This window comes from Schistocerca nitens, chromosome 9 (assembly GCF_023898315.1).
Source record: "Schistocerca nitens isolate TAMUIC-IGC-003100 chromosome 9, iqSchNite1.1, whole genome shotgun sequence".
NCBI lineage: Eukaryota > Metazoa > Arthropoda > Insecta > Orthoptera > Acrididae > Schistocerca > Schistocerca nitens.
The window spans coordinates 85321395-85338790 of NC_064622.1; positions in this window are offsets into that span (position 1 = coordinate 85321395).

The following is a 17396-nucleotide window of genomic DNA, read 5'->3' on the forward strand; positions in this document are numbered from 1 at the left end:
AATCGTCTTTGGTTGCAGTTGTCTTAGTTCACTGTTAATCATGACTCTTAACACTCTTTATTGGTGGGCAGAGCTTATTAACTAGACCAGGGATCACAGAACCTTTTATCTCAGCGGGCCAGATGGCGTAGGCAGCACTATCATTCTGTACAATACTTGCAAATCAGAATGAGTGCTAAGGGAAGAAAGGCGACAGCATTCCGTGCTAATCATGTATGAGTAGCATGCAGTGCTCAAGAAACAAGGACAACCAAGACGTTTATTTACTAAAACAGATGTCAAAGAAGGTGACGTTAGCAAAAAGATAGTTACACCAGATCTAGTGTGCACTTACCCAAATCTCAGAAACGAAGCATCAAAAAAGTTAATTATATTTATGAAAGTTTCGTTTAGTATTCAGGATATTAATGTTTAGTTTGGTATTGTTGCACGCAATAAATATTCATCAGAGAATTTCGTTCTGTGTGCCGACTGCACAACCTACATTTTTGAAAATTTTTGTTCACAGACATAAGTTGTTCAAAAAAAAAATGATGCCAGTTTTGTTTTGTTTGGGTTATCAGTCTTCTAACTGGTTCTATGCAGCCCGCAACAAATTCCTCTCCTGTGCCAACCCCTTCATCTCAGAGTTGCACTTGCAACCTATATCCTCGATTGTTTGCTGTGCGTATTCCAATCTCTAGCTTTCTCTACAGTTTTTACCATCCAAGCCCACTCTAGTTCCATGGAAATTATTCCATGATCTCTTAACAGATGTCCTACCATCCTGTTCCATCTTGTCAGTGTTTTCCATATATTCCTTTCCTCACCGATTCTCTAGAGAACCTCCTCATTCCTTACCTTGTAAGTCTACCCAATTATCAACACACATCTCAAATGTTTCGACTCTCTTCTGTACCGATTTTTCCACAGTCCATGTTTCGCTACCATAAATTGCTGTGCCCCAAACGTACATTCTCAAATTAAGGCCTTTATGTGACACTAGTAGACTTCTCTTGGCCAGAAATGTTGTTTTTGGAAGTGCTAGTCGGCTTTAGATGTTGTCCTTTCTCCGACTGTCATTGATTATTTTGTTGCCTAGGTAGTTAAATTCCTTAACTTCATCTACTTCGTGACCATCAATCCTGCTGTTAAGTTTCCCGCTGTTCTCATTTTTACTGCATCTCATTACTGTCGTCTTTCTTCGATTTACTCTCAGTCCGTGTTCTGTACTCATTTGTCTGTTCACTCCATTCAGCAGAGCCTGTAATTCTGCTTCACTTTCATCGAGGATATAAATGTTATCAGGAAATCTTATAATTGAAATCTTTCCACCTTCAGTTTTAATTCCGCTCTTTGACACTTACACTACTGGCCATTAAAATTGCTACACCAAGAAGAAATGCAGATGATAAACGGGTATTCATTGGACAAATACATCATACTATAACTGACATGTCATTACATTTTCACGCAATTTCAGTGCATAGATCCTGAGAAATCAGTAAACCCAACAACCACCTCTGGCCGTAACAACGGCCTTGATACGCCTGGGCATTGAGTCAAACAGAGCTTGGATGGCGTGTACAGGTACAGCTGCCCATGCAGCTTCAACACGATACCACAGTTCATCAAGAGTAGTGACTGGCGTTTTGTGACGAGCCAGTTGCTCGGCCACCATTGACCAGACGTTTTCAGTTGGTGAGAGATCTGGAGAATGTGCTGGCCAGGGCAGCAGCTGAACATTTTCTGTATCCAGAAAGGCCCGCACAGGACCTGAAACATGCGGTCGTGCATTATTCTGCTGAAATGTAGTGCTTCGCAGGGATCGAATGAAGGGTAGAGCCACGGAGCGTAACACATATGATATGTAACGTCCGCTGTTCAAAGTGCCGCCAATGCGAACAAGAGCTGACCGAGACGTGTAACCAATGGCACCCCATACCATCATGCCGGGTGATATGCCAGTATGGCGATGACGAATACACGCTTCGAATGTGCGTTCACCGCGATGTCGCCAAACACTGATGCGACCATCATGATGCTGTAAACAGAACCTAGATTAGTCCGAAAAAATGACGTTTTGCCATTCGCCCATCCACGTTCGTCGTTGAGTACACCATCGCAGGCGCTCCTGTCTATGGTGCAGCGTCAGGGGTAACCGCAGCCATGGTCTCCGACCTGATAGTCCATGCTGATGCAAATGTCGTCGAACTGTTCGTGCAGATGGTTTGTGTCTTGCAAACGTCACCATCTGTTGACTCAGGGATCGAGACGTGGCTGCACGATCTGTTGCATCCATGCGGATAAGATGTCTGTCATCTCAACTGCTAGTGATACGAGGCCGTTGGGATCCACCACAGCGTTCCGTATTACCCTCCTGAACCCACCGATACCATACTCTGCTAACAGTCTTTGGATATCGACCAACGCGAGCAGCAACGTCGCGATACGATAAACCGCGATCGCGATAGGCTACAATCCGACCTTTATCAAAGTCGGCCTCCCCATGAACCATGGACCTTGCCGTTGGTGGGGAGGCTTGCGTGCCCCAGCGATACAGATAGCCGTACCGTAGGTGCAACCACAACGGAGGGGTATCTGTTGAGAGGCCAGACAAACGTGTGGTTCCTGAAGAGGGGCAGCAGCCTTTTCAGTAGTTGCAGGGCAACAGTCTGGATGATTGACTGATCTGGCCTTGTAACGCTAACCAAAACGGCCTTGCTGTGCTGGTACTGCGAACGGTTGAAAGCAAGGGGAAATTACAGCCGTAATTTTTCCCGAGGGAATGCAGCTTTACTGTATGGTTAATGATGATGGCGTCCTTTTGGGTAAAATATTCCGGAGGGAAAATAGTCCCCCATTCGGGGACTACTCACGAGGACGTCGTCATCAGGAGAAAGAAAACTGGCGTTCTACGGATCGGAGCGTGGAATGTCAGATCCCTTAATCGGGCAGGTAGGTTAGAAAATTTAAAAAGGGAAATGGATAGGTTAAAGTTAGATATAGTGGGAATTAGTGAAGTTCGGTGGCAGGAGGAACAAGACTTTTGGTCAGGCGAATACAGGGTTATAAATACAAAGTCAAATAGGGGTAATGCAGTAGTAGATTTAATAATGAATAAAAAAATAGGAATACGGGTAAGCTACTACAAACAGCATAGTGAACGCATTATTGTGGCCAAGATAGACACGAAGTCCATGCCTACTACAGTAGTACAAGTTTATATGCCAACTAGCTCTGCAGATGACGAAGAAATTGAAGAAATGTATGATGAAATAAAAGAAATTATTCAGATAGTGAAGGGAGACGAAAATTTAAGTCATGGGTGACTGGAATTCGATAGTAGGAAAAGGGAGAGAAGGAAACGCAGTAGGTGAATATGGATCGGGGGTAAGAAATGAAAGAGGAAGCCGCCTGGTGGAATTTTGCACAGAGCACAACTTAATCATAGCTAACACTTGGTTCAAGAATCATGAAAGAAGGTTGTATTCATGGAAGAAGCCTGGAGATACTGACAGATTTCAGGTAGATTATATAATGGTAAGACAGAGATTTAGTAACCAGGTTTTACATTGTAAGACATTTCCAGGGGCAGATGTGGACTCTGACCACATTCTATTGGTTATGATCTTTAGATTAAAACTGAAGAAATTGCAAAAAGGTGGGAATTTATGGAGATGGAACCTAGATAAACTGTCTAAACGAGAGGTTGTACAGAGTTTTATGGAGAGCGTAAGGGAACAAATGGCAGGAATGGGACGAAGAAATACAGTAGAAGAAGAATGGGTAGCTTTGAGGGATGAAGTAGAGAAGGCAGCAGAGGATCAAGTAGGTAAAAAGACGAGGGCTAGTAGAAATCCTTGAGTAACAGAAGAAATATTGAATTTAATTGATGAAAGGAGAAAATATAAAAATGCAGTAAATGAAGCAGGCAAAAAGGAATACGAACGTCTCAAAAATGAGATCGACAGGATGTGCAAAATGGCTAAGCAGGGATGGCTAGAGGATAAATGTAAGGATGTAGAGACTTATCACACTAGGGGTAAGATAGATACTGCCTACAGGAAAATTAAAGAGACCTTTGGAGAAAAGAGAACCACTTGCATGAATATCAAGAGCTCAGATGGAAACCCAGTTCTAAGCAAAGAAGGGAAAGCGTAAAGGTGGAAGGTGTATATAGAGGGTCTATACAAGGGCGATGTACTTGAGGACAACATTATGGGAATGGAACAGGAGGTAGATAAAGATGAAATGGGAGATATGATACTGCGTGAAGAGTTTGACAGAGCACTGAAAGACCTAAGTCGAAACAAGGCGCCGGGAGTAGACAACATTCCATCAGAACTAGTGACGGGCTTGGGAGAGCCAGTCCTGACAAAACTCTACCATCTGGTGAGCAAGATGTATGAGACAGGCGAAATTCCCTCAGACTTCAAGAAGAATATAATAATTCCAAACCCAAACAAAGCAGGTGTTGACAGATGTGAAAATTACCGAACTATCAGTTTAATAAGTCACAGCTGCAAAATACTAACGCGAATTCTTTACAGACGAATGGAAAAACTGATAGAAGCCCTACGACTTACCTTAGAAGCTAGATTAAAGAAAGGCAAACCAACATTTCTAGCATTTGTAGACTTAGAGAAAGCTTTTGACAATGTTGACTGGAACACTCTCTGTCAAATTCTGAAGATTGCAGGGGTAAAATACAGGGAGCGAAAGGCTATTTACAATTTGTATAGAAACCAAATGGCAGTTATAAGAGTTGAGGGGCATGAAAGGGAAGCAGTGGTTGGGAAGGGAGTTATTCAATCTGTATATTGAGCAAGCAATAAAGGAAACAAAAGAAAAATTCGGAGCAGGTATTAAAATCCACGGAGAAGAAATAAAAACTTTGAGGTTCGCCGATGACATTGTAATTATGCCAGAGACAGCAAAGGACTTGGAAGGGCAGTTGAACGGAATGGATAGTGTCTTGAAAGGAGGATGTAAGTTGAACATCAACAAAAGCAAAACGAGGATAATGGAATGTAGTCGAATTAAGTCGTGTGATGGTGAGGGAATTAGATTAGGAAATGAGACACTTCAAGTAGTAAAGGAGTTTTGCTATTTGGGGAGCAAAATAACTGATGATTGTCGAAGTAGAGAGGATATAAAAAGTAGACTGGCAATGGGAAGGAAAGCGTTTCTGAAGAAGAGAAATTTGTTAACATCGAGTATAGATTTAAGTGTCAGGAAGTCGTTTCTGAAAGTATTTGTATGGAGTGTAGTCATGTGTGGAAGTGAAACATGGACGATAAATAGTTTAGACAAGAAGAGAATAGAAGCTTTCGAAATGTGGTGCTACAGAAGAATGCTGAAGATTAGATGGGTAGATCACATAACGAATGAGGAGGTGTTGAATAGGATTGGGGAGAAGAGGAGTTTGTGGCACAACTTGACAAGAAGAAGGGATCGGTTGGTAGGACATGTTCTGAGGCATCAAGGGATCACCCATTTGGTATTGGAGGGCAGCGTGGAGGGTAAAAATCGTAGAGGGAGACCAAGAGATGAATACACGAAGCAGATTCAGAAGGATGTAGGTTGCAGTAGGTACTGGGAGATGAAGAAGCTTGCACAGGATAGAGTAGCATGGAGAGCTGCATCAAACCAGTCTCAGGACTGAAGACCACAACAACAATGACAACATCAAAGTCGGAAACGTGATGGTACGCATTTCTCCTCCTTACACGAGGCATCACAACAATATTTCACCAGGCAACGCCGGTCAACTGCTGTTTGTGTATGAGAAATCGGTTGGGAACTTTCCTCATGTCAGCACGTTGTAGGTGTCGCCACCGGCGCCAACCTTGTGCGAATGCTCTGAAAAGATAATCATTTGCATATCATAGCATATTCTTCCTGTAGGTTAAATTTCGCGTCTGTAGCACGTCATCTTTGTGGTGTCGCAATTTTAATGGCCAGTAGTGTACTTTTATTTCCATTATTGATTCTTCGATGTTTAGATTGATCAGTAGAGGCGAAAAACTGCATCCCTGTCTTATAGTCATTTCAGTCCGAGCACTTCGTTCTTGGTCTTCCACCCTTACTATTCCTTCTTGACTCTTGTACGTGTTATATATTACCCATCTTTCCCTGCACCTTACTTCTATTTTCCTCAGAATTTCGAACACCTGGCACTGTTTCACACTGTCGAATGCATTTATCGGGTCGGAAAATCCTAAAAAAAAAAAAAAAGTGATCGTCCTCTACCACATTCTCAATTTTCTTTCCTTTCCTTCTTTCTTTATATTATTCTTGTCAGCAACTTGGATGCATGAGATGTTAAGCTGATTGTGCCATAAAACTCACACTTGTCAGCTCTTATAATCTTCGGAATAGTCTGGAAGGTATTCTTCCGAAAGTGAGATGGTATATCGCCAGGCTCATATATCCTACACATCGATGTTAATAATCGTTTTGTTGCCACTTTCCCCAATGATTTTAGGAATTCTGATGGAATGTTATCTATTATTCCTGCTTGATTTGATCTGAAATTTTCCAAAGTTGTTTTAATTACAATTTTAATACTGGGTCCCCTATGACTTCAATATCGACTCGTGTTTCTTCTTCTATCACGTCACCAGAGAAGTCTTCCCCCTCACAGAGCCCTTCAAGGTAATCTTTCTACCTGTCTGCTCTCTCCTCTGCACATAAAGAGTGTAATTCCCATTGCATTCTTAATGTTATCATCCTTGCTTTTAATTTCACCGAAGGTTTTTTTGACTTTCTTGTAAGTTAAGTCAATCCTTCCGCAATCATTTCTTTCCTCCTTTCTTCACACTTTTCATGCAGCCATTTCGCCGAAGCTTCCATGCACTTCCTATTTATTTCATTCCTTAGCGACTTGTATTTCTTTATTTCTAGATTTCCCTGAACATTTTTGTTCTTCCTTCTTTCATCGATCAGCTAAGTATTTCTTCTGTTACCCATGGTTTCTTCACAGCTACTTTCTTTGTATCTAATTTTCTCTTTCCGATTTAAGTGATTGCCCTCTTTAGAGATGTCCATTCCCCTTAACTGCCTACTGAGTTATTCCTTATCGCAATATCTACAACCTAGAGAAGTTCAAGCTTATCTTCTTATTCCTTAGTACTTCCTTGTCTAATTTCTTTGCTTATTGATTCTTCCTGTCTTATGTTAAACTTCAGCCTACTCTCCATCGCTACTAAATTGTCATCTGAGTCTGTATCTGCTCCTGGATAAGCCTTAAAATCAAGTATACGATTTAGAAATCTCTGCCTGACCATCATGTAATCTAACTGAAATCTTCTCGTATCTCCAAGCCATTTTTCAAGTATACCTCCTCCTCTTGTGATTCTTGAACACTGTATTCACTATTACTAACTGAAATTTATTGCAGAACTCAGTCAGTCTTTCTCCTCTCTCATTCCTAGTACTAAGCCCATATTGACCCGTAACCTATTCTTCTGCGCCTTCCCCTACAACCGCATTCCAGACCCTCATGACTATCAGATTTTCATCTCCCTTTACGTAACTACAACCGTGTTCCAGTCTCCCATCACTATTAGATTTATATCTCTCTCTACGTACTGAACTACCCGTTCAGGACCCTCATATACTTTCTCTGTCTCTTCATCTTCGGCTTGCGACGTCGGTGTGTATAACTGAATTTTCGTTGTCGGTATTTGTTAGCTGTTGATTGACGACGAAGATAGTACTCCTTCAAGCTCTCCTGCGACCCTTGCAGGACTAGCACTCCTGAAAGAAAGGATATTGCGGAGACATGGCTTAGCCACAGCCTGGGGGATGTTTCCAGAATGAGATTTTCACTATGCAGCGGAGTGTGCGCTGATATGAAAGTTCTGCAAGGGTCGCAGGAGAGCTTCTATAAAGTTTGGAAGGTAGGAGACGAGGTACTGCAGAAGTAAAGCTGTGAGGACGGGGCGTGAGTCGTGCTTGGGTAGCTCAGTTGGTAGAGCACTTGCCCACGAAAGGCAAAGGTCCCGAGTTCGAGTCTCTGTCGGGCACACAATTTTAATCTGCCAGGAAGTTTCATATCAGCGCACACTCCGCTGCAGAGTGAACATCTCATTCTGGAGTTTCACATGGTTGTATGAACGCTCTGTGCGTTGGACTTAATTGAAGGGATGCTATGTAGAACTCCTAGAACTCCTGATGCATTACAATCACCGTCTTTCCTCTGTTTTTTTTTATTTTTTTATTAACCTATTCTGGAAACGTTTTGGACTCACAGGGTATGTCTTACGGTAGGTACGGTGCAAGCTTCCTTTGCTGCTACATCAACATTTTTCCTGTCGGAAATTTCCTCACGAGCTAACAACTACCGAAGTACCACATTTTTCTCGAGATATAAAACAACGAAAACTTGTAAATAAATAATGACGGAACACAAGAAGAGACTCGAACGTAAATGTAAAATGGACATAACTACGAACAGAGACGGCAGTTCAGTTCGCTTCATACATCATTACATTACAAAAGGTGGTAAATTAGTCAAAATAAACTACACCCATATTCCAAAGAAGGTTATACTTATGTCAGTCGAGATGAAAAATACTACTAATCTGGCTACATGGACAAAGGCAACATGGTCAAGAAGAAGCTGTCACAGAGTATGCAACGTAACATGTATAGTAAGGAACCAAAGAAACATTTCGAGTAGGAGTTAAAGTTCATGGAGAAGAAATATAAACTTTGAGGTTTTCTGATGACATTGTAATTCTGTTGGAGATAACAAAGGAATTGGAAGGGCAGCTGAACGGAATGGACAGTGTCTTGAAAGGAGGATGTAAGATGAACGTCACCAAAAGCGAAACAATTGTAATGGAATTTATTCGAACTAAATCAGGTGAGGTTTAGGGAATTAGATTAGGAAACCAGAAACTTAAGTAGTATTTGCGCAGCAAACTAACTGATTATGGCCATAGCAGAGATGGTATAAAATGTTGAGTGGCAATGGCAAGAAAAGCGTTTCTGAAGAAGAGTCATTTTTCAACATCGGATGTTGATTTAAGTGTTCCCTTAAAGTATTTGTGTGGAGTGTTGTCATGTACGGAGGTGAAATGCAGATGATAAACAGTTTATGTAAGAAGAGAGTAGAAGCTTTTGAGTCGTGGTGCTTTAGAAGAATGATGCAGATTAGATGGGTAGATCTCATAACGAATTAGGAGATGCTGAATAGAATTGGGGAAAAAGGAAATTTGAGGCACAACCTAGTTAGGAGAAGAGATCGGTTGGTATGATACATTCTGAGACATCAAAGGGTTTTCAATTTAGTAGTGGAGGGAAGTTTGGGGAGTAAAATTCGTAGAAGGAGACGAAGACATGAATACAGTGAACAGATTCAGAAGGATGTAAGTTGCAGTAGTTATTCGGAGATGAAGAGGCTTGCACAAGATAGAATAGCATGGAGGTCTGCATCCAACCAGTCTTTGGACTGAAGACCACAACAACAACAACAACATGTCATGAAAGTATAGAAGCCTAAAAATTGTACGCAAATTTCTTCTTGTGGATTTCTTCGCATACACATCTTCATTGTTCATATGAGAGTGATTTTGTATGCTGTTGAAGAAACCTGTTGGTGTACTGAAGAGTCGAATTAAAGTTTTCAGTAACAACGATAAGTAAAGAATCACCCTATTTTCAGAAAATATTGAGAAACTTGTTTTTCTTGTGTCATGTGACTGATTTATCTGCACGAAAATTGTATACCTTTTTCGATTGGCCTTTGCTTCGCTTTCTTGCGATCAATTTAATGCAATTACATCTTATTTTTAAGCATTGTCTGACAAGTGGAACGTGTTTCGGTTCAAGTGTTTGAAAATGACCTAAGAGCCGAAACTGTAGCAACCTAAGTAAGACAAATTCAGCCATTCCTGTTGTTGTCTAGAAAACTCGCAGCAGCTGAGGACACAAAAGTGACCAAACTGGCTACTTAAATGATACCATGTACTTGCGAAACATTGAACTTATAAGACTACACGGCTTTTCCAGGCATGCTAATTTCTTGCTGAAAACATGTTGGCGAATAGAAGCAAAACTTTCCATGTATTTAAACATGAGGTTGAGAAATTTTAAAATCCTTGTAGGGGATAATGTGAATATAAATACTTTTATCTTCATTAACAATCAATAAAAAGTTGAAGACAGCAACCTAAATTAGATGTAGTACTGTTTATGGTTCATTAAACAGATATATATACACAAAAGTGCATGAGATAATACCTTGCGTGTTATGGGCAAATAAGGGTTTCAAGAATGTTTGCAACGCTTAATGCATTGAAGCTCTGGCAGAATAAGCATTCATGCTATTACACGTAGATAATAGTAATTATACCAATACATTCTGCCAAAAAATCATCATTGCGGTCGAAGGAACTGACCACCAATAAATCCTTTAACTATGTTTTGTTAGTAGCTAGCTTCTGATTGCTGGCAAGTTACTGAAAAATGTGTTTTTCTGTGCCCAGTAAATGATCTTAAGTCTGTATGAAGATTTTTCGTGATGTATGTTCATTATGATTGTATAAGGACTGTAAGGGAAATTGTGTAAGTACAGCTTGATTATAATTTAAGTTAAACTTTCAGACCACTGTAGAAATAACACACTAGTCAGAATGACGTCAAATTGCTACGGAATATTATCGGAGATGGGGGAAAACGTACGGCAGAAGAAAAATAAATAGTTAAAAAATGTAGCAATAGATGGACAGGTCATTTCACAACGGATGGGAAAAATCGGTTTTTAATTGTCCTGAGGCCAAAAACCGCATAAAAGCATATCGGTTTTTAATTGTTGAGGCCAAAAACCGCATAAAAAGCATCAATCAAAATGAAATCGGATTATTAATTTCTGTGTGACTGGCCCAAAACATTTGTTTTCTGAAACAAGTGGAAATCGAGAAAAAGCATGTTCCACAACTGATCGAAGTATTTCTGGGGTCACGTTCAGAATGTGTTGCGCAATGCGTGTCTTCAATGCAGCTGAACACATCTTTCAGATAGCCCCATAGCCAGAAGTCACAGGTGATCGGGACGGCCAGGCTGTAGGGAAATGGCGGCAGATAATTCTAGCATTTCTGAAATGGTGCTTCAGCAGCTGCTTAAAAGGATTTGCAATGTGCGGAGGTGCGCCACCTTGTATAAAAATGATCCCATCCACACATCCACGCTGATGGAGAGCTGGAAAGACGTGCTTGCGCAAAAGACACTCGTAGCGCTTACCAGTGACAGTACAGGTAACAGGACCGAAAGCACCTGTCTCTTCGAAAAAATATGGCCCTGTGATAAATGATACCGTAAATCCGCACCACACAGTGACAGTCTCAGGAAGAAGTGGTACTGGTTGATTTGCGTGTGGATTTTCCGTTGCCCATATTCGACAATTCTGTGTATTGACATATCCTGTCAGATGGAAGTGGGCTTCGTCTGTCCACAACATGTTCCACGGCCAGTCATTGTCCACGTCCATGCGAGCAAGAAATTCTAAAGCAAAGGTCTCTCTTGCTGGCATGTCAACAGGAAGCAACTCGTGCACATGGGTAATTCTGAATGGATAGCAAAGAAGGATGTTTCGTCGGATTTTACACACCGTGTTCAAGGGTATGTCCAATGTCTGAGCAATTCTCCGTGCACTTCACGTTTGCACACCATCACTCGTCTCCTCGTGCATTGCTGTGGCCACTGCTTCCACTGACGTCGAATCAATTCGTTTTCTCCCTCTACCAGTTTGCACACCAAAAGAACCCGTCTTTTCGAATTTCCGAATCATTTTACACAGACCAACGCCTTTTTTCAAACCCTTCAGTGTCTGGAACTTCTGCAGAGCAACGTGTGCACAGTCATCATTCTTGTAATACAGATTTACAAGAAGAGCGCGGTCCTGCGTTGAGATAGTCATGGCGAACGTCGCAGACGCGAAAGGAGGAAAAGCTGTTCAAATGGCTCTGAGCACTATGGGACTCAACTACTGAGGTCATAAGTCCCCTAGAACTTAGAACTACTTAAACCTAACTAACCTAAGGACAACACACACATCCATGCCCGAGGCAGGATTCGAACCTGCGACCGTAGCGGTCGCGCGGTTCCAGACTGTAGCGCCAGAACCGCTCGGCCACCAGCGGCCGGCAGGAAAAGCTGTGTATCCGACATGTTTATACCATCTTCAGTGGTTCGTGTGCATGACAGGTGTTTCCATTTACGTATTCTGACACATACAGCGCCACCTATTCATCAATTTTCACACTATTCTATTTCTTCTGTCACATGTTTTCCCCATTCTCCAATAATATTCCGTTAAAATTTGTCATTCTGACCAGTGGTGTTATTTCCACAGCGCTTTGAAAGTGAAACTTTGATTATAATCACCCTCTATATAATTAAACTATAAATGATGTTACAAGTGCAAAAGAAAAACAATCTCAAATGATACAGGGCAGCGTACAAGAAAAGTATGATGATTTCAAGCAAAGATAATAAGAATATGACACAATATGCTGACCTAAACTATGCAGAAATATCTTCGAGAGACTGTCGGAGGATACAATGAAAATTTTGGGCGGAAAAGTTTGCGGTCACGCTTTACAAAGTAGTGTAAGCCAGTTATATAAGAAACGACAGAAACACGGTACGACAAAACGTCTGACAAAGTTCGCACAAGTGTTCGAGTGGTTTCCCAAGGACTACTTCGGTCCTCTTTTTGCGCCCGAAACTCCTCAAGACATTTAGTTTTATACAAAGTCCCGTATTTGCGCAGCAGTACTGAACTTCTGTTTTTCGTAGCAATCTCTGGGGACAATTAATTGCCGCAAAAATCGGTAGTAACTACTTCTGCCAGGAAAACGTAGTAAGCAGTGTTCGACGGAGTTTAATAAGAACAACGATACCGTGACAAAAGTGAACAGTTTACAAAAGAACTTCCATAAATTAAGAACACGCAGTAAATATTGAGAAATTTTTCCACTGCGGACTTGCTCAATGTACAGGAACTAAAGTGTAAGTTCGGTCGCAAATCTTTGTACGACGTTAGCGGCAATGGCTAACATTACGGTTTCGTAAGCATTTCCACACTTACAGCCAATGTTAAGACGAAACGAAACGTCAGATACCGTCAGTTAAGTCCTGTATTTTGCTACTAATATTGTTATAACTCGTTCATTTATGCGTAAAGAACATGAAACATCGTCGAAAAAAAAAATTGCCATAAAAACTCACATTCTTTTCGCTAGCCATACAAGGCCACATCGATGCAGTGCTCAGTTGCTAACTAAAACTTGATCTCCATTCGTAAGTACTATCTTTCCATGAAATTAGCAGTACCTTATTAAATGCAATTAACTGAGTGTTTTGTGTCACCATTTATTCAGCCCTCTCATCATACGTCGCAGTGTCTTTATACTTTTCAGGTAGGATTACCAACTCAGAATTGTCAAAATCAGGACAATGCTTCACGAAAAGCAGAAATATTTTTTGAAGAAGGTTTCAATATACACGGTATCCCAGGAGTATATTGGTGGGTATGGCTGGAGCCATCATTTGAAGCAGACAACTGCATATAGATATATTCTCTCTTCTGAATAGTTTCTGAGATAGATCACATTTAATTTATTTTAATTATTTACTGTATTTTCCAGTGTGCCGCTGTTCCAGCATAGGTTGTTGAACTACCTGCAGAGGCAACACCTGCCTATTGGCAACCCAACATCCCTGCACCGAAGAAGGGACCGACATAAATCTCGCAAGATGACCAAATTCAAGAAAGCATTCCAAGCTCAACAGTGAAAAGGAGCTGCCAGAATCCAAAAGGGCACAAATAGTTGCGTGATGATCGAGCAGCAACATGGGCAAACCAGGGTTTAAAGGCTCCACCCCAGGGTCGCTGCCCAGCCGGGTGGCATTTATTGACTCTGGGTGTCCGTGCGAACTAAATGCCCTGTTCGACCACACCTGAAACAACGCCGCGATTCCCCTTTACGAGACTCAGCTGATGTTGGTAATCCGGAGTTCCCCTCAGTGACAACTGAAACTAACTCCCGTTCTGGCAAGTCGACTAACAAGGCCAAACAGGCCGTCTTAACTCTTTCCGTGTATTGATGCAACTTCTCCCTATCCTGCTGCATCTGCCAAATATAGCGACACTCGAGCTGTTTACGAACTCCCGTGGTCAATCTTTCGCTGATCACAAGCTCCCTCAACTACTGCAATGAAAACTCTTCTGCCATAGCTCTGGATACCATGTCCTCAATTCGCGTCTAGTCAGTGGATACAATAGAGACAAAATTACCTGATGCGAAACACCAAACGCATCAGCGTGTTTCTCAAGGCGAACCAACAACCATAACAACTTTTCGATTTGCTCGAGTCGATCTGTAACTAATTCTGTGACGTCTCGAAACAGATGCACCACGGGGTTAGACAATTTAGCAACCACCGCGACTAACACCTCGGAGGACATGAGGGCGTTATTCCCGGGCACGCTAGTGCACCTCCCGGAAGGTAACAAATCCTGCTCCCTGGTCCTCTTCCCATCAAGCTCTAAACATATGAGCTTAAAATGCAATTCGTTAACCAAGGACCCCAATTCAGCGGCTGATTCCTTATCACGATCCTCTAATTTTAATGCCCCGGTTGGCTAAATGTATCAACTGTGCCCACACCCTGTCTGACTGACTGCCACTAGGTTGAGTGCTCTCTAAAAAGCCGATATTATCGTCAAGACTCCTAACAGCTTTGCTGACCCACAACACCCAGCGTGACGTCAACCGGCTGAAGAGCGGTAGCACGCAAGCAGGCTGCCAAGTCCGGAACACTACCCTCAATAGGCTGGCGTCTTATCGTGAGCTCATAAATGAGGTGGTCCTTCCTCAATAGGCCGATCCCGGAGCACTCCCTGACCACCCTTACAGAGTCGATCACCTAAAACAGAACAAAACACCTAAGGCAGAAATGATAAAACTGTAGCAGAGTTTACCAAATAAAACCAAGAGTAAATGAAATGGCAATATTACAATCGTAACCACGCTCTGCTACCAGTTGAAATCTGGTGGTCGAGGAAGGCAGGATTCGGTTACGATTGTGGACGGGGCTGTAATCAGTTACTGTTGGTTCCCTTTTGCAATTACATACATTTATATTAAAACTGTAATTACAAACTCGGCAATGAAGGAATAAATAACTGTGTAATTAATAGTGCTTTGATTGTGTTACAATTTACCAAATGAGCATAAAATACAGACACAGCAAACGGAAATCATAAAAATATTTAACAAACTTACTGCAAAACAGCAATGCAATAGCAACGTTAATTTAAAAAGACAGGAAAGTGGTAACCAAACGGATGAGACAAAATGATGGTAAACTTGCTAGCACAACCATTTATACCAATTTATACCTGCTGTAACGCCAAGAATGTCAATTATATAAAAATTTAAAAAAACATACAGTAAAACAGCATATAAATATAAAACACAAGGGCCAGTCACAGACGGTGCACCAGGAATCGACCTTTGAGTAGGTGCGACAAAAACACTTTCGTAGCGATGAGATAGGCAGCCAAGAGTTTCATTCACTTCACAAGGTAGTAAGTCAGACTTATGGCAGTCTAACGAATGATTAATGATAATTTTGCTGAAGCTACCTGACGCCCAATAAACCAAATGCAAAGATGTAAAAATACGGCAAAGCCGGAACCGGAGGTCTGGACTCCACTCACAGAATTCTGTACTTAGAGTGCCAGAACGGGAAAGGAATCACTACCACCAGAGTAGAAGAATCGCCAATCAGCTCACAATCAAGAAAGCTGTCAAAACTACACGCCTCACCGGACAGCAGCAGAAAGGCAAATAAACGTACACTGTCGTTACATACACTAACCCCCTAGGGCAGATAACTGGGGCGTTAGCGGCCACCAGGCAGGAAAAGTACCGCTGGTTGAACTTAACGAATAGTAACAAACTGAACACAATAAATAGTAATTAGAAGTCCAGGAGAGCTAATCAGATCCGCCTTCCCCAAGCACTCCACTCGCTGCTCTTCGCCTCGGCAACACTACGAGCAGCAGCACGAAGCCATGTCACTGGAGAATTGCAAGATCTCACAATGGTGGAGGTTTCACTACTTGAATTCAAATGCACTCTACTTAAAACTTGCAGGATCCCGTTTACGACGAGGTCGTGCACCCGCGTGACCACAGGCCTTCGATCCGGCACTCCATGCGCGCCACCAGTGGTCCTGGCGTGTCCTCGCACTGCGCGGACCTGGCTCCTGAGTCCCCAACCGAACTGCACACTCACACGAGCCGGAAGAACCACGACGTCGCTCCAAAGATAGGGTCACAGTTACTACATATCGATGACCGCCGCTGCTGCCACTAGCGGACAGGCAACGTGTCAGAAACCAAGTGGCGCCAGTCAACACGAGAATAAGACAGACGACCACAACCGTGTCAACTAAACGATACGGTATGGCCTTTAACAGAGGACAGAGACCAACCAACAGCGCCAATGCGAGCCACAGCGCGGCTCAATGTACATTTGTATGTTCTGCAGAAATGATTAGCATTTCAGTCACCTCGGTTCGGCATTGGTCTGTTGCCTTATAGCGCAGTGTCCACCATGGACCCCGGTAACTTGTTCCATGACTGATGGTATCCACGCGTCTAAGCGGTATAGCCATCCATGCTGCATTCATCAGATGTGGAGAACTATAGACCTATATCTCTGACGTCGATCAGTTGTAGAATTTTGCAACACGTATTATGTTCGAGTATAATGTCTTTTCTGGAGACTAGAAATCTACTCTGTAGGAATCAGCATGGGTTCGAAAAAGACGATCGTGTGAAACCCAGTTCGCGCTATTCGTCCACGACATTCAGAGGGCCATAGATAGGGGTTCCCAGGTAGATGCCGTGTTTCTTGACTTCCGCAAGGCGTTCGATACAGTTCCCCACAGTCGTTTAATGAACAAAGTAAGAGAATTTGGCCTATCAGACCAATTGTTTGATTAGATTGAAGAGTTCCTAGATAACAGAACGCAGCATGTCATTCTCTATGGAGAGAAGTCTTCTAAAGTAAGAGTGATTTCAGGTGTGCCGCAGGGGAGTGTCGTAGGACCGTTGCTATTCACAATATACATAAATGACCTTGTGGATAACATCGGAAGTTCACTGAGGCTTTTTGCGGATGATGCTGTGGTATATCGAGAGGTTGTAACAATGGAAAATTGTACTGAAATGCAGGAGGATCTGCAACGAATTGACGCATGGTGCAGGGAATGGCAACTGAATCTCAATGTAGACAAGAGTAATGTGCTGCGAATACATAGAAAGAAAGATCGTTTATCGTTTAGCTACAATATAGCAGGTCAGCAACTGGATGCAGTTAATTCCATAA